The sequence below is a fragment of the Sapajus apella genome, unplaced genomic scaffold (genome assembly GCF_009761245.1).
Source record: "Sapajus apella isolate SASKATOON/1434 unplaced genomic scaffold, GSC_monkey_1.0 scaffold3, whole genome shotgun sequence".
NCBI classification, from domain to species: Eukaryota; Metazoa; Chordata; class Mammalia; order Primates; family Cebidae; genus Sapajus; species Sapajus apella.
In genome coordinates this window covers 18,411,696-18,435,186 of record NW_022436943.1, presented here as the reverse complement: position 1 = coordinate 18,435,186, position 23,491 = coordinate 18,411,696, and the positions used below count along the sequence as shown (strand labels likewise).

The following is a 23,491-nucleotide window of genomic DNA, read 5'->3' as shown; positions in this document are numbered from 1 at the left end:
GATGGCAACACAGGCATCTAGAAGCAATTTAAGAAGGGATTAAAGCCCAAGGGCATGATGAAGGAAAAGAAAACAAATAACAAAGCAATGGCCACGTAGCAGGTGTTATTGTTAAGTCCATCAAAGGTAATTATGAAAAATATCTTAGACATGGGGTTGATTATCTCTTCTTAGGATGAAATACATTTACTAAAACATCTTTAAAATATCTTTGTTTTACAATGTTTTTATATAGAGCTATTTGGGGAGCCCTCTTTTTAAATTAAAGGGAGACAAAAGTTTGGAGATCAGTTGTTCAAAAAGTTTAAGATTAAAGTTATTTAACCTGATGATGTCTAAAAGCACACCTTTGTCTCTCCCAAAGCAGCAAACATTGAAGGAAAAGAAAATTTAAAGAATGAAAAAGAAACTTCAAACAAAGAATATCATCAACAATTAGATGTACGATGTCATTCACACTGTCTTATTGATACGACTTCTGGAGCTAATATTTATAATGTGTGAGAATTTACCATTTTATGTTTAAGTTTATATCAATTTTACTAATTGCCTTTAAACTGTTATACCTGCAAAAAATTAATTCTGAAGGGAAATAAAATTATCATGCAGGTCATTTAGCTTAAGATAAAAGTAATTTCATTGTACGCCCCAAGTCTTACTCAAAGTCTATGAGTTCTTTTCAAGGCTCAGGAATAGAATCTCAACTAAGCAGGGGAACCCTTACTGTAATTTTAGCTACCTGTGTTCAATAGTAATGGTGATTTTGATTTGCTTTTCTCTTCCTCATTTTTTCCTCTTCCGTGGTTTCCATGGTGAATTCCTGTAATGCAGGTAGATTAATCCTATCTTCCTTTGAATCAAACAGTTCCAGACGTGATGTATCACAGTGGGCCTTGTGAAATCCAATCAAAGCAGGAGAGGCTACTTTCTAGTTTCAGAAAAGAAATTTACTCTCAAACAATATATAAGCTTCCAATAATTAGAAAGGGAAATCAGGTTAAAAGATTTAATGAGGTTTATCTTCATAATTAGTCACATCATTTTGTTAAAAGGAAAAACAAAAGGCTCCAATGAGCCTTCTGTACCATAATAACAGATTTGCATGGTGTTTAGCAGTTTACAAAGCTTTCTTACCTCTAATTGCGTTTTAATTTATAAGGTGCCTGCTTACTTTTCTGTCAGACTTTAGAACTCTGTTGTGATCACTCATAATCTGAAACTTGAAGCTACAAAGATGGCTAGGGCAAGAGCAGATAAATTCTCTTGAGTGAAATATAACAGAGAACTATAATGAGTGCCCCAAAAGATGCTTATTCCTCTACGATTTCACCTATAGCATGATCTCAGAGCCAGGGCTTCAGAGATCCATGTGAGACTCTACTGTGCTTAATTTGATTTTTTAAATTATTATTCAAAATCACTCCCTAGGAGACAGTATTATTATTTAAGTTTAGTTTTTAAAACCATTTCTTCTTCACCACTATTTCTTTTAAGCTTTTCTAGATTGAATTCTTACAGAAAAGCCTCTTTGCAGTCAACATCCACAGAAAAGAAATAGAAGCAATTGATCTACAAGGACCTACATTTGAAATATTGATATATTAAGGTAAAATCAAATGCTTTGCATTGTGAAAATACTAATGCTCTTATTTGTGAAATTCGAATAAGCATTTCCTCATCATTTGTATAGATCCAGTTTCGCTTCCTGATTTCCACACTGCCACCTGGATGCATTCAGGCTGTTCTGTGACACAGTTGAACTAGTTTGGAAGGTTCCTCCTTTGTCTCTGGGCTCCTTTTCTTTTATTCCCCTAGGACTCCTTGCTGCAAATTATTTGATCTGAAGCTATGTCTGAACAAAAATAGACAAATGGAGAACTGAGGCAATTATACCATTAATTCAAGAAGGAAAAAAACGGCACTTTGCCTGAGTTGTCTGGCATTTCCTGGCAAACATCTTTTCTGTCTCAATGATCTAGAAGATTGCCTAACTTATTTTCTTCAAGGATGTAGATGTGGCCTGTGTCACATGGCTCTCATTGCCTCATTTCCTGCCACTTCAGACTGTGTCTATTCTAGGAAGGCTGAGACGTGATAAGAAGTTTCAGTGGTTCTGAGGTACAGTACTTAAGATACCCCTGTGAAGGCTGAGATTGATATTTGAAATTTGCAACTGATCTTGGAGGCTGGTACAGCAATCATGGTGAGCTGGACCTACATATATGTGTGTGTGTGTGTGTGTGTGTGTGTGTATGTATATATATGTGTATGCATATGTGTGTGTATATATATACACACATACATATACATACACATATATATGTATGTATATATACACACACACATATACAGACACATATATATACATATACACACATATATAATGTGTATATTTATTATATGATATATGCACATACATAAACATATATATAATATATGTGTATATATACACATATATAAAATACACATATATACTGTGTATATATATGTGTATGTATACGTATATATTTTACTATTTTTATTATTTTTTGAGACAGAGTCTGCTTCCATCGCCCAGGCTGCAGTGCAGTGGCAAGATCTTGGCTCACTGCAACCTCTGCCTCCCTGGTTCAACCTCACGAGTAGCTGGGAATATAGGTGTGAGCCACTGAACCTGGTTAATTTTTGTTTTTTTAGTAGAGACAGGGGTTTCACCATGTTGGCCAGGCTGGTCTTGAACTCCTGACCCCAGGTGATCCACCTGCCTTGGCCTCCCAAAGTGCTGGGATTACAGGCATGAGCCACCGAACCCAGCCTGGACCAATTCTTTTATTCATTCATTTACTCACTGAGTGCCTGCTCTGTGCTAGGTCTTGGGGATACAGAGATGACAATGTCTTGGCACTTGCACTAGCAGTTTAATGCACATTAAGAAGTAGTTACAACACCATGTAGTAAGTTTGAACAATGATTCCATTGTGAGCAAAAGCGTATACCCTCTAAAAGATTTAAAGTAACAGAAGCAGAGCCACAAAGGTAATTCTTCACAAATGTGCTTTTTCTGCTTATTTTGTTTGCTTTTTCCCTACAGTCCCTTAAGAATGACATAAGTCAGTTTTACTGGAGATTCACTTACTATCTCTTAAGAATACTCAATCTCTGAGAGCTCTGGGGTAGACACTCTCAACAGACCAGGGTTTGGCAGAGGTTTGTCGTGCCTTTCTGCCAAGGGCTCACCCTGGCAGATGGCAACAGCTGTTTGTGATTCAGTCAAGAAAGTACAGGAGGAGCCCTGCAAAAATGTCCTTTTTATTACACCACTGACTTTTTTCCTGAGAGTGATTTTTCACTGCATCAGTGCATAATTGTTTTTGCTAATGTATTTATTCCAATCATACAAAAATCTAATTACTCTATGGAATGAATCATTAACAATTTCCTTAAATTCATTTCAGTGTTTGCATGCTGGTATTCAATTTGTGCTAATAAACCTAAAATATTCATGTCTTTAAGTCTGAGATTGCAGACTATGCTAAAAAATTTTTGTTTTACTAAATGTATGTTTTAAATCTGTATTTTAGAAAATACTGAGGTGTAAACTCTGCAAGATTATTCTGAAATACACAGCATTCAAATTTTCTATTCACTTTTTAAGCAGAGTTCTTTTTATCTCCTTCACACTTTGAGTTCACTTAGCTACAACAAAATGATACGTGGTCATGTTTAACTTAAGAGCATTAATTGGTGTTTGTAATGAAAGAAGATGAAAAGTGACTGATGTCAAACTTTTTCACTTTGATTTATCCACATTGAGATTCTGCCTTTAATTCATTTGCTGAAATAGATATTAGGAATAAATACCTTATTTTTATTTTTAATGAGTACCTTATTTTATTATTTTAATCAAATAAGAGGAAGTTAAACCTTGAATTCATTCTAGCCATAAAAGTGTATCACTATTTTTTACAGTACTGCCATTACTATTATCTTCTTATTAAACACATACTATGTGCTAAGTGTCCATTTACTCTGATAACTGCTTAATCTTCACCACTTCATTTAATCATCTTCCAAAACCTTTGAGTTCAGTAGTATTATTATCCTCATTTTATGATAAGAAACAAATTTAGAGGTCTGGGCACGGTGGCTTACACCTATAATCCCAGCATTTGGAGAGGATAAGGAGAGCAGATCATGTGAGGTCAGGAGTTTGAGAACAGCCTGACCAACATGACAAAACCTTGTCTCTACTAAAAATAAAAAAATTAGCTGGGTGTGGTGGCGCAAGTCTGTAATCCCAGATACTCAGGAAGCTGAGGCGAAAGAATCACTTGAACCCAGGAGGCAGAGGTTACAGTGAGCTGAGATGGTGCCACTGCACTCCAGCCGGGGCAACAGAGCGAGTCTCCCTCTCAAAAAAAAAAAAAAAAAGAAAGAAAAAAAAGAGAAACAGATTTAGAGAAGAGAAGAAACTTGCACGAGGTTACACAGTGTTTCACAGTGGGTCTGAACTGGGTATGATTTTTGCCTCCCTAGGGACACTGGGCAATGTCTAGAGACATTTTTCATTGCCACAACTGGGCAAGTGGCAGCTGGCATGTAATAGGGAAAGTCCAGGGGTGCTGCTTAACATCCTGCAAGGCACATGCCAGCCCCAACAACAATTACTGAGTCCAAATGTCAGTAGTGTTGTGGTGGAGAAACCTTGGTGCAGCAGCTGTGTGTGATGCCCATGTCACAGCTTCTTGGGCTACTGATTTCTGAGCAGCTGTGGTGGACAGCTGTGATGGACAGCTGTGGTGACAGTCGCATGCAATTACTAGTGTCTCACTTCAAGCCCATGTGGTAGTTGCTCTTTGCTTTTCTGCCTTAGGGCTTTCTCTGAAACACCTGTATATGTGCAATGTGGGATTGTGCTGGGGGAAACTTTAACCAAGGTTCAACCTCCCTGTTATTTGATGGGACCATTCTGCGGTCATTTTTCACAATTGCCCTGTGTGTCTCCAGAGGGACTGAGTCTCATTTGCCTACAGTGGTAACTGGCTAGTACAGTAGATCCTTATTCACCATGCCTTCTCCCACTGTTTGAGGGTTGCCTAGAGTTGTTAACACCTCAGCAATTTCAGGCTGTGTTGTTACTGAGCTTTAAAGAAAGCTTTGTGGCAGAGAAACAGAGACATCATCACATGAGCTTGAGGTGGGATTCCAGCAACTACATTGTCTGCAATAGCTGGCTGAAATCAATAACACACTTTATCAGTTTTTTTTTTTTTTTGAGACGGAGTTTCACTTTTGTTACCCTGGAGTGCAGTGGCAAGATCTCGGCTCACCGCAACCTCCGCCTCCTGGGTTCAAGCAATTCTCCTGCCTCAGCCTCCCGAGTAGCTGGGACTATAGGTGCATGCCACCATGCCCAGCTAATTTTTGTATTTTTAGTAGAGACGGGGTTTCACCATGTTGACAAGGATGGTCTCGATCTCTTGACCTCATGATCCACCCGCCTCAGCCTCCCAAAGTGCTGGGATTATAGGCATGAGGCACCGTGCCTGGCTACTTCATCAGTTTTTATCACTTCCCTGTCTTACTCCTCATATTCTTTTTCCTAGGCTTGCCTCTCTAATAAACTACCAGTACCCAAGCTCTTAGTTTAAGCTGTGCTTTCAAGGGAGCTCAAACCAAGACACAAAGCTAGTAAGTCTGCTATATTTTATTGCAAATCCAACGAAACAGAACCAAAGGCTGGATTTTTGTCCATTCTCATCCTTCGGCTGAGATTCCCTCTACAGTGTAAATTCCATACTCAATGATTTAATATTGCTTTATCATGACTAAATTCTCTCACCTCTTTATCTTTTTCCAAACCCACTATACATGTTTAATGATCAGATCATTCTTTTCTTTTTCCTATGCAGGAGGCATATTGGATTGTGAAAAGGACTCAGTTGACCTGGCCTATTGCAGATTTACGCTAGCAATTTCATTTCAGTCTGCTGCTGTTTGGAAATCTTTCATGAACCTTTTAATGACTTCCTTACATACATCTTGTTCCCTTAAAGCCCAAACTTGGCTTTGTCAGCTCTCTTTCTTCATAATCTTTAGGTAACATTTGATATCTTCATCATGAATTATTTTTTCCTTTCAACTTCCATGATTACATCACATATACTATTCCTTAGATCTCTCTCTGACAGCTCTTTGTTTTCTTTAATCTCCTAACATCTGTTTTTCCTCCTTCCTCCAATCTGAGGATAAGACTCATCATGGGTCCCTTTTCTGTAACCACTCTCTGGGGAGCTCATTCACTTCTATATGGATGACATCTAAATTTCTGTTTCCAGCTCTGAGACATCCCTAAGGGCTCAGGGCCATTCTCCACTGACTATCAAATTACTAACAAGGAAGCAACAGTATCTTTGAGTAGCATTTTGCAGTTTAATATGCTTTCTCTAAAAATGGAGTTAAATTTATCTCTGACTCTCAAACTGGTCTCTCTTACCTGTCATACTACCAAATAGCTAAAAACCAGGACTCATCTTAAATTCTGTTCTCTTCTTCACTGCATTGTTGGTTTCACATCCAGCATCCCTTACCTCTTTCCTCTTCTCTTAAAGAAAGTCCAATTTTGGTACTATATCCAAATCCTCCCCTAGACAGCCCATGTGGCTCAGAAATCAAACTCTCTCCCAAGCCCAAGAAGGCAGTAGGCTGGTCCAAGGAGAATCTCCTTTCCTTATGCCACATTGGTTTAGCAATTGACGTGCAAACCAGTTAATGTCCCTGAGATTCAAGAAAAGATTTGTTAGTGATTCTAGGGAAGTTCTTCCTTGCTCTTCTGAAAGAGCTTTCAGGAGTAATTCTCTCTCTTTTTCTCTTTTTTCTTGCTTTTTCTCAGGATATGTTCATGTGTGGATGCAATGGAACTGAGGACACCAGGTTCATGCCACCTGGAGCATGAGGCTGACAAATGGAGAAGCACTGAGTCAAATGAATCTTTGAGAAATGGAGCTGGAAGAAAACTGGGGTAAACCTGTCTCTGAAAGAACACTACCTTTGGATATCCAGCAGTAGGACCCAATATTTTTTCTTGTTTAATCTCATTTGCGTTACTTGCAGCCCAAGGCTCTTAATGAGGAAAAGGGTCTACCTTGTCCTCTGAAAGTAGCCTCAGTCTCTCCACTCTTCCCTATTACAAGGGTCATCTCTTTAATTCATATCCAATTACTGATGACCTCCTAACTGATCTACATCCTCTCATTCTCTCCTCTTTCTTATTCACCTTTCATACTGTTGCCAGGTGACTTTTCCTAAAAGACAACTTTTGTAATTTAACTCTACTTCATAAAATTTCCATAATGGCTTCTTTTTGCTTTTAGTCCAAATTCCTCAGACATGTTTTCAAGACTTTTCATAATTGAATTTCTTGTACATACCCAAGTTGACTTCTCTGTGTTCCCAAATATACAACTGACAGTCTTTCCTCCTGATGCTCTTTCAAATAAGAAATGTTTCCTCTATGTAAATTCAGTATATGTTTTTAGCCTTTATTCAAGTTCTAGCTTCTTCATAAACTTCTCCTGAATAGAGTCAGCCTATATCCATTCAAACAGTCTTTATTAGGTGCACACTATGTGCCAGGTACTTAACAGGGCAGTGGAACTATGAAGACAGATAGTCATAGTCCCTCTTGCCTCTGGGAGCAGGCTGTTGAATGCAATGCTTTTTAAAGTTTTAAGTAATGTGCTCATGCAAAATCTTATAGATATAAATTTGAATTTACAGAGTTTAACTACCAAGCTAGTGAGACTTAATGTTTCAATTAATAAAAAGTTGGAAATCAAGGTGTATAGATAAGTAGTCTTATATTTAGCCTCAACATGCAATTTATGTCATATTTTATTATGGTTACTTAGTATTTTAAAAAATCTATGATTCATAGAGTCAAATAGTTGTAAATATTAACAATTTTTAGCAGCTCCCCTTTTAATCTCAGGATTTTCTTTATTTGAGACGGAGTTTCACTCTGTCACCCAGGCTGGATCTTGGCTCACTGCAACCTCTACCTCCTGGGTTCAAGTGATTCCTCTGCTTCAGCCTCCTGAGTAGCTGGGATTAAGTAGCTGGGATTACAGACATGGGCCACCATGCCCAGCTAACTTTTGTTTTTTTGCAGAGATGGGGTTTCATCATGTTGACCAAGCTGGTCTTGAACTCCTGACCTCAGGTGATACGCCCGCCTCAGTCTCCCAAAATGTTGGGATTACACATGTGAGCCACCATGCCCAGTCTCAATCTCAGAATTTTCTACTAAACAGAAACAATAGGAAAAACTTTCTGAAATTTGCATAAAATTATTTTATAGTGGATAATTTAATGTCGATGGTATTCAGTGATAAATTTGATGTATATATATTGTTTAAATCATTCATTTATTCAACATATATTTACCATGTGCTACATCCAAGGCCTTATTCTAGATCATGTACCTTCAATATGTCAAGGAAGAAAATATTAGTTATTGAGGGTGAAAAATGTTATTTATTGAAATGGTGTGTGGCCCTCCAAATGTAAACATATATACATCCTATCTGTGGCATTAAAATTTCATGGGGGGTGATTAGGAAATAAGATGTCTGAAAAAGTCTTAGGGGAGCAATAATGAAAAAAAGTAATGAGGAACAGTTTTTCAGATACTGGAAAACAGCAACGAACAACATGGAAAAGAAAACCCCTGTTCTGATGGAGGTGATATTCTCGTGTGGGGGATGAGCTAACAACAAATAAGATAAATCAGTAAGATGTATAATGTGCTATGGAAAGAAAAAAAGCAGCACAGGACAAGGAGAAAAGTAAATTAAAGGAAGGAGGTAGGAAGTGATGCGTGGCATGAAAGGGCATTGGCAATAGTAGCTAAAGTGACCACAGACATCTGAGTAAAAAATTTCATAGTCAAGGGAGTGAGGGAGGAGGAGCTCTCCAAAGATGGAACAGACTGCAAAGGCCCTGCAGAGAGAGTGGACCTGGCACACTGGAAGACAAGCAAGCCTGTGGATGAGGTGGGTGGGGAAGGCATTAAAAGGCCATGCCAAAAAGTTCACAGGGCCCAAGTCTCAAGTCATAAGGGTTATGTAAAACCCTTTTTTGTAACGTTCATGAGGAAAGAAGAAGTCATGGATGTGTTCTGAGGAGAAAATGATGTAATCTGATTTGCATTTTCAACAGGATCACTCTCACCAGGCTGAGAGTGATCCTGGTGAAAATGCAAATCAGATTACATCAGCCCATGAGAATGGGCTGAACAAGGCTAAGGGGACATCTAGCAACTAGTTGGGAGGGGTACTAGTTAGCTCTGGCTGCCAAAACAAAATATTACAGGCTGGGTGTCTTAAACAACAGACATTGATTTCTTATGGTTTTGGAGGCTGTGAAGTACAAGATGAAAGTACCAGTGAGGTAAGATTTAGTGGGAGGCCTCTTCTCTTAGCTTGTAGGTAGCCACCATCTCACCATGTGTTCATATGGCCTTCCCTTGATGGGTGTGCATGGGTGGGGGGAGGAAAGAGGAGAGGTAGAGAGAGAGGGGGGGAAAGAGAGAGTGCTGTCTTGTGAGTCTTCTAATAAGGACTTTAATCCACGGTACCAGGGCTCTACCCTCATGACCTCATCTAACTCTAATCACCTCCCAAAGGCTTCATCTCCAAATACCAGCACATTGAGGGTTAGGGCTTCATGTATAAATTTTGGGGAGACATAGACATTCAGTCCACAACAAGAAGCTACTGCAATAATCCAGGTGAGAGATGATGGGGGCTTGCACAATGCGGTTTGGTAGACAGAAGTGGTTGGACTATGAGTGGGGTTTTAAAAGTACACAGAGCAGTGTTGATTGATCTGATGTGGAAGATGAGAGAAGAGAAAAGTCAAAGATGTCTAAGGGTTTTGGATGCATATGTTATCATTATTATTTTTACTATGTTTTTTAATATTGATAAGTTGAACAAAATGCACCAAAATGCACCAAAATGCACTAAGATTTTTTGGAATATTACAGTTTGAAAATGCTTAGTCTAAAGAGTCTTAATTTGTAAATAAATGTGAGGAGCATTTGAAATTAAATTTATTTTTATTTGACACAATGGCTGGGAACACCTGGCATTTAAATGATAGGGGCCAGGGATGTAAGCAGTCTCGCAATGCATGAGACAGTTCTGCACAATCGAAGAAATGTCACAAATTCTAACAACATTTCTGTTGAGGAACACTGGTGGAGTTGTTTTTATGTATTTGTTCTCTTTTTAAAATATTTTATTGCACTTCGAGGTAACAGAAAACAATATCTTTTATTGCCAATTATTTCAGGTACAATTTCCCTAAGGTAAGTTCTAAGGGCCTTGAGGGCAGGAGCCACCTCATATATTTCTCTTGTATCCTTATATAGTGAGCAGCAGAAAAATGCCTTTTTTTTTTTTTTTGCTATGTCTCCTGTTTTCTCCATATGCAGTGGCATACTTTCATTTTATCCATTTCGGACAGGAATGAAAAAAAAGATATGTACAAGTGGATTTTAATCATAGGTGAGGACCAATTTTTGTTTTAAGGGCCCAGCATACAGGCAATAATATGCAAATATTATCTCTTATTAATGATAACAATGGGAGACATATACCATTGCTTGATTAAAGCAAACGCCAGCCTTAGTTATCAGGTATTCTTCTTGTCATCACTTTTCCCATTCTCTTAAGCTCATATCTTGATAATAGTATTAATTTTTTTGTTAAATCAACAAAAATTCTATTTTCTAAATCACAACATAATCCCATCTCTCTGTTATTTCTTCATATTATTTCAAAAAATTTATCCACACGTAGTTAAGTTTTTAAAAATAAAATCTTTATTTTTTAGAGCAGATTTAAGATCACAGAAGAATTGAGTGGAAGGTATAGAAATTTCCCATATACCTCCTGCCCTGAGACATGTATAGCCTCCTCCATGATCAACATTGCCCTCTAGAATGCTACATCCATTACAATTAATGAACCTTCATTGATACATCACTATCATCCTAAGTCCATAGTTTACATTAGGGTTCACCCTTGGTGCTGTACATTTTATGGGTTTGATAAATGTATATTGACACACATCCAACATTATGGTACAATCATATTTGTTGCATAAACAACATCTCAGCGAACCGTAGACTGCATATACAAGAATGGTCCTATAAGATTATAATACTGTAACTTTACTGTATCTTTTCAATGTTTATATATGTTCAGGTACACATATACTTACCATTGCATTACAATTGCCTATAGTATTCAGAGTAGTAATATGCTGCCTAGGTTTGTAGAGGAGGAGCCATAGGCTGTATGTGTAGGCTACACCATCTAGATTGGTGGAAGTACATTCTGTGATGTTTGCACAACAATGAAATTGCCTAATGGCACATTGCTCAGAATGTATCTCTGTTGGTAAGTGATGCATGGATACTTCATACAGAGTGGTGCCTCTGCTCTTAAAATTCTCTGCGCTTCACTCCTTTCTGACCTCTGGCAGCAACTGATATTTTTGCCATCTCCATTGTTTTGCCTTTACAGTTGATTTCTAAATTAGAAATAACAAATACTGAATATGTAGCTATTATGACTTTTTTATTCGCTTAGAATCACTTTGTAAATACTTTTCAATGTTTCTACCTAATAATCAGAGTTATAATTTTAATAGCTGTATATAGCCTAGCATATTTACTGTAGCTTTTTCTTTTATTGTTGGACAATTTGTGTTTGGTCTTTCATGAGTTACATATAATATTTCCATCTAGTATTTTGCCATTGATTTTTTTCATGCTCTATTAAATAACACCCCCCACCACCAACTTCACCCACCAGTTATTGTCTACTTGCTTGGCTTCTGACTATTGCGACATATAGATGCATGCTAACATCAATTTGCCTACCTGCCATAGCTTGGATCATTGATAGTCCTTGATCTTTCCAGCTTTTCTTCAGTATTCATATCCTTAGCTCCCAATAGCTGGTACTTCTGATACTATGCTGCTAAAGAAGTACTTGGTCTAGTGCGAGGCCCAAGTGGGTAATCAGTCGAATGATTCATGGTAAGAGAGAAGACATATTCCAGAATAATTGAAACTTATTTCTTTTAGCAATAAAAGCCACATATTTCCTCTTTTGATAAAGTACAAAATTACAGCAAACGCTCTCCCAAGACTTCCACGGATTACTTGATAATAATAAAAAACTAACAGCTGGATATTGTTTTAAATATTGAAGGAAAGCAAACAGATCAACATCAACCATAAAATTGCTTCATATCCAAAAACCAGGATGAAATAATGCTTTTATAGAAGATGTGACCTGGGTTCAAATAGTATCATTTATCAAATGCAAAGGATTTTTGTAGCTCTTTACTTCAAGGCATATTAAATCTAGCAAAGCTATGATTCAGTATAGATGTAGGTCAGATTTCATGACAAAAAACCAAAGAAACTAACCAAAATCAGAGAACTTAGTAAGTTTGTGGGTTTGCAATCTACAGAAGTCAATTATATACATATATATGATAAAAGAGAAGAAAAAACTATTTACAATTCAACAAGGACGATAAAGTGCTTAGGAATAAGTGTCAGAGATGGGCATGATTTATATAAAGAACATTTTAAGATGCTACCAAAAAACACAAAATAAGATGAATAAATGGGAAGGTATATCATTTCTTAGATAAGAAAAGTCAACATAACAAAGATTTGATTCAATAAAAAAAGCAACAGTATTTTTTATTTTGTAATCAAAGACAAGCTAATACTAAAGTTCAAATGAAAAAAGAAAAAGAAAAAATAGTCAAGAAAAATCTGGAAAAGCAATCATAAAGATAACTAGTTTTTTCACACATTTAAACACATTTTAAATCTCAGCTCTGGTCTGCAGCCCCCAGTGAGACCAATGCTGAAGGTGGGTGATTTCTGCATTTACAACTGAGGTACCCGGCTCATCTCACTGGGACTGGTTAGACAGTGGGTGCAGTCCACAAAGGGCAAGCAGAAGCAGGATGGGGTATCACCTCACCTGGGAAGTGCAAAGGGTCGGGGAGCTCCCTCCCTTAGCCAAGGAAAGCCATGAAGGACTGTGCCATGAGGGACGGTGCTATCTGGCCTAGATACCATGCTTTTCCCATGGTCTTTGCAACCCACAGACCAGGAGATTCCCCTGCATGCCTGCACCTCCAGAGCCCTGGGTTTCAAGCACAAAACTGGGCAGCTGTTTGGGCAGACACTGAGCTAGCTGCAGGAGGTTTTTTTCATACCCCACTGGTGCCTGGAAGGCCAGCGAGACAGAACCATTCACTCCCCTGGAAAGAAGATTGAAGTCAGGGAGCCAAGTGGGCACCACCACAGAGCCTAGCAAGCTAAGATTCACTGGCTTGAAATTCTCACTGCCAGCACAGCAGTCTGAAGTTGACCTGGGACACTCAAGCTTAGTGGGAGGAGGGGCACCTGCCATTACTGAGGCTTGAGTAGGCGGTTTTCCCCTTACAGTATAAAAAAAGTTGCAGGGAAGTTCAAACAGGGTAGAACCCACCTCAGCGAAGCAGCTGTAGTCAGACTTCCTCTCTAGATTCCTCCTCTCTGGGCAGGGCATCTCTGAAAGAAAGACATTATGGGCTCATAGATCAAACTCCCATCTCCCTGGGAGAGAGCACCTTGCAGAAGGGATGGCTGTGGGCACAACTATTATAGACTTAAACATTCCTGCCCATGGGCTCTGAAGAGAGCAGTGGATCTCCCAGCACAGCACTTGAGGTAAGGGACAGACTGCTTCCTCAGATGGAACAAATTCAAAAGCTAGCAAAAGACAAGAAATAACTAAGATTGGAACAGAACTGAGATATCTGCGAGCAGGGGTTGACAAACACCTCATACAGTAGAGCTCTGGCTGGCATCTGGTGGGTGCCCCTCTGGGATGAAGCTTCCAGAGGAATGAGTAGGCACCAATCTTCGCTGTTCTGCAGCCTCCACTGGTGATACCCAGGCAAAAAGGATCCAGAATGGAACTCCAGCAGACCTGCAGAAGAGAGGCCTGACTGTTAGAAGGAAAACTAACAAACAGAAAGGAATAACATCAACATCAACAGAAAGGCCGCCCACACAAAAACCCTATCCAAAGGTCATCAGCCTCAACGATCAAAGGTAGAACATGAGGAAAAACCAGTGCAAAAATGCTGAAAATTCCAAAAACAAGAATGCCTCTTCTTCTCCAAAGGATCACAACTCCTTGCCAGCAAGGGAACAATACTGGATAAAGAATGAGTTTTACAAATTGACAAAAGTAGGCTTCAGAAGGTGGGTAATAACAAACTCCTCTGAGCTAAAGGAGTATATTCTAACTCAATGCAAAGAAGCTAAGAAACTTGATAAAAGGTTCCAGGAACTACTAAGTAGAATAGCCAGTTTAGAGAAGAACATAAATGACATATGGAGCTGAAAAACACAGCACAAGAACTTCATGAAGCATACACAAATATCAATATGTGAATCAGTCAAGCAGAAGAAAGGATATCAGAGATTGAAGATCAACTCAATGAAATAATTCAAGAAGACAAGGTTAGAGAAAAAAAGAGTGAAAAGAAATGAGCAAAGCCACCAAGAAATATGAGACTATGTGAAAAGAAAAAAAACTTACATTTGATTTGTTTTCCTGAAAGTGAAGAAGAGAATGGAACCAGATTGGAGAGCACACTTAAGGATATTATCCAGGAGAACTTCCCCAACATAGCAAGACAGGCCAACATTCAAATTCAGGAAATACAGAGAACACAATTAAGATACTCCTTGAGAAGAATAACCCCAAGACACATAACCATCAGATTCACCAAGGTTGAAATGAAGGAAAAAATGTTAAGGGCAGTCAGAGCGAAAGGTAAGGTAACCCCCAAAGGGAAGTCCATCAGACTAACAGGGGATCTCTCTGCAGAAACCCTGCAAGCCAGAAGAGAGTGGGGGCCAATATTCAATGTTCTTAAAGAAAATAATTTTCAACCCAGATTTTCATATACAGCAAAACGAAGCTTCGTAAGCAAAGGAGAAATAACATCCTTTCCATACCAGCAAATGCTGAGGGATTTTGTCACCACCAGGCCTGCTTTACAAGAGCTCCTAAAGGAAGCCCTAAATATGGAAAGGAAAACCTGGTACCAGCCACTGCAAAAACATACCAAAATGTAAAGGCTATTGACACTATGAAGAAACTTCACCAACTAATGTGCAAAATAGCCAGCTATCATCATAATAACAGGATAAAATCTACACATAACAATATTAACCTTAAATGTGAATGGGCTAAATGCCCCAATTAAAAGACACAGACTGTCAAATTGGATGAATAGTCAAGATCCATCAGTGTGCTGTATTCAGGAGACCCATCTCACATGCAAAGACAAACATTGGCTCAAAATAAAAAGATGGAGGAAAATTTACCAAGCAAATGAAAAGGAAAAAAAAGAGGGGGTGGAGGGTTGCAATCCTAGTCTCTGATAAAACAGACTTTAAAGAGCTAACCATCCTAGAGATATATGCACCTAATATGGCACCCAGATTCATCAAGCAAGTTCTTAGAGACCTACAGAGAGAGACTACCACACAATAATAGTGGGAGACTTGAACACCCCACTGTTAATCTTAGACAGATCAATGAGACAGAAAACTAACAAGGATATTCAGGACTTGAACTCAGCTCTGGACCAAGTGTACCTAACAGACATCTACAGGACTCTCCACCCCAAATCAACAGAATATATATTCTTCTCAGCACCATATAGTACTTATTATAAAATTGACCACATAATTGGAAATAATATACTCCTCAGCAGATGCAAAAGAAAAGAAATCATAACGGTCTTTCAGACCACAGTGCAATCAAATTAGAACTCAGAATTAAGAATCTTACTCAAAACCACACAGCCACATGGAAACTGAACGACTTGCTATTGAATGACTACTGGGTAAATAACAAAATTAAGGCAGAAATAAAGATGTTCTTTGAGCCCAATGAGGACAAAGACACAGTGTACCAGAATCTCTGGGAAGCAGCCAAAGCAGTTTAGAGGCAAATTTATGGCACTGAATACTCACACAAGAAAGTGGGAAAGTTCTAAAATCAACACCCTAACATCAAAATTAGAGGAACCATAGAAGCAAGAGCAAACAAATTCAAAAGGTAGCAGAAGACAAGAAATAACTAAGATCGGAACAGAACTGAAGGAGATAGAGACAGAAAAAAACCCTTCAAAAAAGATCAATGAATCCAGAAGCTGGTTTTTTGAAAAGATTAACAAAATAGATAGACTGCTAGCCAGACTATTAAAGAAGGAAAAAGAGGAGAATCAAAAGACACAATAAAAAATGATAAAGAGGTGATCACCACTGATCCCACAGAAATACAAACTACCATCAGACAATACTATAAACATCCCTACATAAATAAAATAGAAAACCTAGAAGAAATGGATAAATTCCTGGACACATACACCCTCCCAAGACTAAACCAGGAAGAATTCTGAATAGACCTATAACAAGTTCTGAAATTGAGGCAGTAATTAATAGCCTATCAACCAAAAAAGCCCAGGCCCAGGCACATGCACAACCGAATTCTACCAGAGGTACAAAGAGGAGCTGGTACTATTCTTTTTGAAACTATTCCAAACAATAGAAAAAGAGTGACTCCTCTCCAACTTATTTTATTAGGCCAGCATCATCCTGATACCAAAACCTGGCAGAGACGCAACAAAAAAAAAAAAAAAAAAAAAGGAAATTTCAGGCCAATATCCCTGATAAATATTGATGTGAAAATCCTCAATAAAATACTGGCAAACTGAAACCAGCAGTACATCAAAAAGCTTATCCACCATCATCAAGTTGGCTTTATCCCTGGGATGCAAGTCTGGTTCAACATATGCAAATCAATAAATGTAATCCATTACATAAACAAAACCAATGACAAAACCACATGATTATCTCAATAGATGCAGAAAAGGCCTTTGATAAAATTCAACACCCTTTATGCTAAAAACACTCAATAAACTAGGTATTAATCAAGCATATCTCAAAATCATAAGAGCTATTGATGACAAACCCACAGCCAGTATCAAAGTGAATGGGCAAAAGCTGGAAGCATTCCCTTTGAAAACAGGCACGAGACAAGGATGCCCTCTCTCACCACTCCTATTCAACATAGTATTGGAAGTTCTGGCCAGGGCAATCTGGCAAGAGAAAGAAATAAAGGGTATTCAATAGGAAGACAGGAAGTCAAACTGTCTCTGTTTGCAGATGACATGATTGTATATTTAGAAAACCCCATTGTCTCAGCCCAAAAACTCCTTAAGTTGTTAAGCAATTTCAGCAAAGTCTCAGGGTACAAAATCAATATGCAAAAATCACAAGCATTTCTATACACCAATAATGGACAAACAGCCAAATCATGTGTGAACTCTTATTAACAATTGCTACAAAAAGACTAAAATACTTAGAAATACAACTTACAAGGGATGTGGAAGACCTCTTCAAGGAGAACTACAAACTACCATCAAGGAAATAAGAGAGGACACAAACAAATGGAAAAACATTCCATGATCATGGATAGGAAGAATCAATATTGTGAAAATGGCCATATTGCCCAAAGTAATTTATAGATTCAAGGCTATTTCCATCAAGCTACCATTTACTTTCTTCGCAGAATTAGAATAAGCTACTTTAAATTTCATATGGAACCAAAAAAGAGCCAGCATAGCCAAGACAATCCTAAGCAAAAAGAACAAAGCTGGAGGCATCATGCTACCTGACTTCAAACTATACTACAAGGCCATACCAACCAAAACAGCATGGTACTTGTACAAAAACAGATGTAGAGACCAATGGAAGAGAACAGAGGCCTCAGAAATAACACCACACATCTACAATAATCTAATCTTTGACAGACTTGAGGAAAACAAGCAACGGTGAAAGGATTCCCTATTTAATAAGTGGTGTTGGGAAAACTGGCTAGCTATAAGCAGAAAACTGAAATGTACCCCTTCCTCACACCCTATACAAAAATTAACTCAAGATGGATTAAAGTCTTAAATGTAAGACCAAAATTCATAAAAATCCTAGATGAAAATGTTGGCAATACCATTCAGGACATAGGCATGGGCAAAGACACCAAAAACAATTGCAACAAAAGCCAAAATTGACAAGTGGGATCTAATTAAACTAAAGAGCATCTGCACAGCAAACAAACAAACAAAAAAACCTGTCATCAGAGTGAAGAGGCAACCTACAGAATAGGAGAAAGTTTTTGCAATCTATCCATCTGACAAAGGACTAATATCCAGAATCTACAGGGAATTTGAACAAATTTACAAAAAAAAAAAAAACCCAATAAAAAAGTGAGCAAAGGATATGAACAGACCCTTCTCAAAAGAAGACATTTACGTGGCCAAAAAACATGAAAAAAGCTTATCATCACTGGTCACTGAAGAAATGCAAATCAAAACTACAGTGATACCATCTCATGCCAGTTAGAATGGCAATCATTAAAACGTCAGGAAACAACAGATCCTGGTGAGGATGTCGGGAAATAGGAACGCTTTTGCACTGTTGGTGGTAGTGTAAATTAGTCAACCATTGTAGAAGACAGTGTGGTGATTCCTCAAAGATCTGGAGCCAGAGATACCATTTGACCCAGCAATCCCATTACTGGGTATATATCTAAAGGAGTATAAATCACTCTACAATAAAGACACATGTACATGTATGTTTACTGCTGCAGTACTCACAATAGCAATAGACTTGGAACCAACCCAAATGCCCATCAATGATAGACCAGGTACAGAAAATGTGGCACATATACATCATGGAATACTATGCAGCCATAAAAAGAATGAGTTCATGTCTTTTGCAGGGATATGGATGGAGCTGGAAATCATCATTCTCAGCAAACTAAACACAGGAACAGAAAACCAAACACCACATATTCTCACTTATAAGTAGGAGTTGAACAATGAGTACACATGGACACAGGGAGGGGAACATCACATACCAGGGCCTGTCAGGGGATGGAGGCTAGGGTAGGGATAGCATTAGGAGAAATACCTGATGTAGATGACAGGTTGATGGGTGCAGCAAACCACCATGGCACATGTATACTTTTGTAGCAAACCAGCACGTTCTGCACACGTATCCCAGAACTTAAACCATAATAAATAAATAAAAATAAATAAATAAAAAGAATAAATAAATAAAAATAATGTGATACATGAATAAAAAGACATCAATGGGATTAAATAGGCCATAAATAGGTCTAACATTAAAAAGGGAATTTAGCATAGAAGAAAGATGTCACCTCAAATCAGTAGGGAGACAGTAGCATTTTCATTGAACAATTATGTGTCAATTGGTGGGGCCTGTAGCCATGTATAACTTGATAAGGCATTTTGTGTTGACTCTCTCTCCTCTGTTTTCTTTTTTCTATTCCTCATCCTCCTTCTCTATGTCACACTTTCCAATAAAGTATTAATACTTGCACAAAAGCCTTTAGAGAAGACTGCTTTCCAAAAAGCCAGACTAAGGTATTTATTTCTAACCTCTTTTTTTTTTTATGAGCCTGAAATACAGTTTTTATGATTTCCAGTTTATGCAACAGCCAAGAAAAGGTATCATTAATTCCAAATTGAAGCATAATTATTTGTTTCCTAATGGTAATAATTAAATAATTTGGGGAGAACAAAACAGTAAAACAGTTTGATTATATAATGGAACAAATCTTTGTCTACTATTACAAAAAACCCATACCAAAGTTAGACTTTCTGCCATTGTATAATGTAGGTATGGGTCTTGCATGCATTCTGCTGAAAATATAATATTTTTTAAAAATTAAATATCTTATGTAGTTGTAATATTTTTTAATTTTCAAGTAATTTATTTGTCATGAATATATCTGTACCAGAAGTTTAATACTTGATGTGCCTGATTTTAACTGAATTTTTTCCCCCATTTATTTATTTTATTGCATTTTAGGTTTTGGGGTACATGTGACAGAAGAGCAGAAGATCAAACACCACATGTTCTCACTCATAGGCGGGTATTGAACAATGAGAACATATTTCTAACCTCTTAACTTCTTGATATTAGTTTTCCCATCTCTAAAATTGGAAAAATAATAGTACCTACCTCTTACTGCTGTTTGGAAAATGGAATGACATTTTCCAATACAGGTAAGGGCTGAGAATGGTGTCACACATATAGTTTATATTCAGCAAGTGTTAGCTATTGCCAGTATAATTGTTACAATTTTTAGTCATATTTTTCAAACATGACAATTGAGACACTGCATATGTGATTTCTAAGGACTATAAACTTCGTAAAAGTGGTGATCATATTGCTGTCTTTTTCCTTTTACTGTTATGTATCTAATGCTTTGCATGCTCCCTGAGAGCTTGCTATTCAACAAGTGGATGCTGAATGAGTGGATGAATACATGTAATTTTAAAAGGTCATACAGCGAGGCCGGGTGCAGTGGCTCACGCCTGTAATCCCAGCACTTTGGGAGGCCGAGGCGGGCGGATCACGAGGTCAAGAGATCCACACCATTCTGGCCAACATGGTGAAACCCCGTCTCTACTAAAAATACAAAAATTAGCTGGGCATGGTGGCACATGCGTGTAGTCCCAGCTGCTCGAGAGGCTGAGGCAGGAGAATTGCTTGAACCTGGGAGGCGGAGGTTGCAGTGAGCCAAGGTCGCACCACTGCACTCCAGCCTGGCGCCTGGCAACGAAGCAAGACTCTGTCTCCAAAAAAAAAAAAAAAAAAAAAAAAAAAAAGAAAAAAAGAAAAGAAATAAAAGGTCATACAGCTAATAAAATGGCAGTGGAAGAATCTGAACCCAGAACATTTGGCTAGCCAGTCACATTTATATCTGCCACATGCTATTGGTCAAAGCAGACATAAAACAAACTTGATTTCAAGAGTTGGGGAAATAACTTGAGAAGCCTGTTTGCTAAGAAGGACTGAAAGAATTTGTGGCCATATTGTATTACAGACACTTTGTCCGGTTTTTTTCAATATTTGCCACTCTCCTTGGATCTCCTAGCTTTTCATATATTCCTATGGTTGGAAGATAAATGATTTCTTACTTTTCAGAGAAAATGGATGAGCTTAGGCAAAAATTACTTCCCTCTCCTGCTCCTACCTGGCAACAGTTTACTGTAGATTAAACCTTCCCATTCCCAAATATTGGCCCATCTTCGGCAAATCGACTGTTCTGGTACTTGTCCTTCCATTCATTATTCCAGGGGCCATAAAGGTACAGCTCTTCCTCTTGAAAAATGCTGATCCCTTTACATGAGGATGCCTAATTTCTTCCCCTACTGTTTCTTCAGGGACGTTACATCATCTCTTTTAAGTTTCATGCCACTTTGTAAACATGCTGATATGTTTTTCATCTTTTGAAAAAAATCCTCCGACTTCTACCCTATATTTTGCTTTCAGTCATATAACACTATTTTCAAACAGATATCATGTCTTCTGTTTATTTGTCTTTACTTTCTAAACCCATCTCCATTCATATTATCTGACATTGACGCCAGTTCTTTAAAGAACACTAATAATTTTGACCAAGGTCATCCATGACTTCCTAGTTATTTAATAGGTTTGCTTGATTCATCAATGGAAGCTCCTTTGCAATTTCCTTCACTAATTTCTTTTTTCTATTCATGTCTTAGGTGCTGGTTTAAATTATCACCTTTGCCTATGACTGAAACAGTATGACCTTATGTGGGATAATCTCATGCAGTGCATGACATTGTGATGGTCATGTTATCTCTCATTTGCTCCAGACTCATTTCTAACTCTCAAATAGACATCTCCTCCAGGACATTCTATCAGCAATATATGATTTCTCTATTGCTGTACAATAAGCAATTTCAAAATGCAGTGTTTTAAACAATTATTTCTTTGCTCTTGAATTTGAAATAAATATTTCAATTATTTATTTGCTCTGCAATTTGGTGGGGCTCAGTTGGGTGGTTCTGCTGCTTGTCTCACCTTGGTTCACTCAGGAGGCTATAGGAAGTTAGTAGGTTTCATATCAGTCCTCAGCTGTGAAGGTTGGAATGGCTGAGCCTCTTTTTGTCTATGTGGTCCTTGTCTAGGCTATTTTGAAATTCTTCATTTGGCGATCACAATGTTCAAAGAGGATGAGAGTGAAAACTGCAAGACCACTTGTGGCTGAGACTTGCCAGTCACATATCACTTCTACCATGAGACCTGCTATATTTCATGGAGTGGGGAAGCAGATTAGTTTTGGGCCATTCTTGCTTTGCTATAAAGGGATACCTGAGGCTGCGTAATTTATAAAGGAAAGAGGTTTAATTGGCTCATGGTTTTGTAGGCTTTACAAGTATGATGCTGGCATCTGCTCAGCTTCTGGGGATGCCTCAGAGAGCTTTTACTCATGGCAGAAGGTGAAGCAGAAGGAGGGATGCAGGCATCTCACATGGCCAGAGTAGGAGCAAGGTGGTGGGGAGGTGACACACTTTAAAGCAACCAGATCCCATGAGGCTACAAATTTTCCAAACTTTGATGCTCGGTTTCCTGTTTAAATATAAATGCCAACTTTAAGTCATTTCTTTTCTTCCATATGTGAGCATAGGTTGTTGGAAGCAGCCAGGCTAAATCTTGAACACTTTCACTTAGACATTTTTTCCGTCAGGTACCCTAAATCATCACTCTTAAGTTTCAACTTCCACAGATCTCATGGACACAGGCAGAATACAGCCAAGCTCTTTATTAACATATAGCATGGGTGATCTTTGCTCCTGTTCCCAATAAATTCCTCTTTTCCATCTGAGACCTTGGCAGCCTGATCTTTATTGTCTTTGTCACTATCAGGATTTTGTTCATAACCATTTAGCCAGTCTCTAAGAAATTCTAAACTTTCTCTCACCTCTTGTCTTCTTCAGAGTCTTCTAAACTCTTTCAACCTCTCCCTGTTACCCAGTTACAAAGCTGCTTCTACATTTTCAGGCATCTTTATAGTAATGGATCACTCCTCAGTACCAATTTTCTGTTCTAGGCCATTATTTCATTACTATAAAGGAATTCCTGAGGCTAGGTAATTTATAAAGGAAAGAGGTTTTCTTGGCTTGTGGTTTTTCAGGCTATACAAGCATGATGCCAGCATCTGCTCAGCTTCTGGGAAGGCCTCAGGGAGCTTTTACTCATGGCGGAGTATAAAGCAGAAGCAGATATATCACATGACCAAAGCAGGAGTGAGAGGGGGTGGGAGGTGACACTTTCAAACAACCAAATCTTATGAGAACTCACTCAATATTGTGAGGACAGCACCAAGTCATGAGGCATCACCCCCTAAGACTTAAACACCTCCCACTAGGTCCCACCTCCAACACTGGATTTGAGCAGGGATAAATATCCAAATTACATCAAGAATCTTTTTTTTTTTTTCAGTTT

General features: G+C 38.2%; 1 long non-coding RNA gene across 1 annotated transcript; it reads left to right on the top strand.

Annotated features, from left to right (window-relative positions):
- The first annotated feature begins 1,960 nt into the window (after positions 1–1,960).
- On the top strand, positions 1,961–7,878 carry LOC116531616. Its single transcript, XR_004260493.1, has 3 exons — positions 1,961–2,203; positions 5,586–5,670; positions 6,872–7,878. It is a non-coding gene; the product is annotated as an uncharacterized LOC116531616 (long non-coding RNA).
- Positions 7,879–23,491: the final 15,613 nt, after the last annotated feature.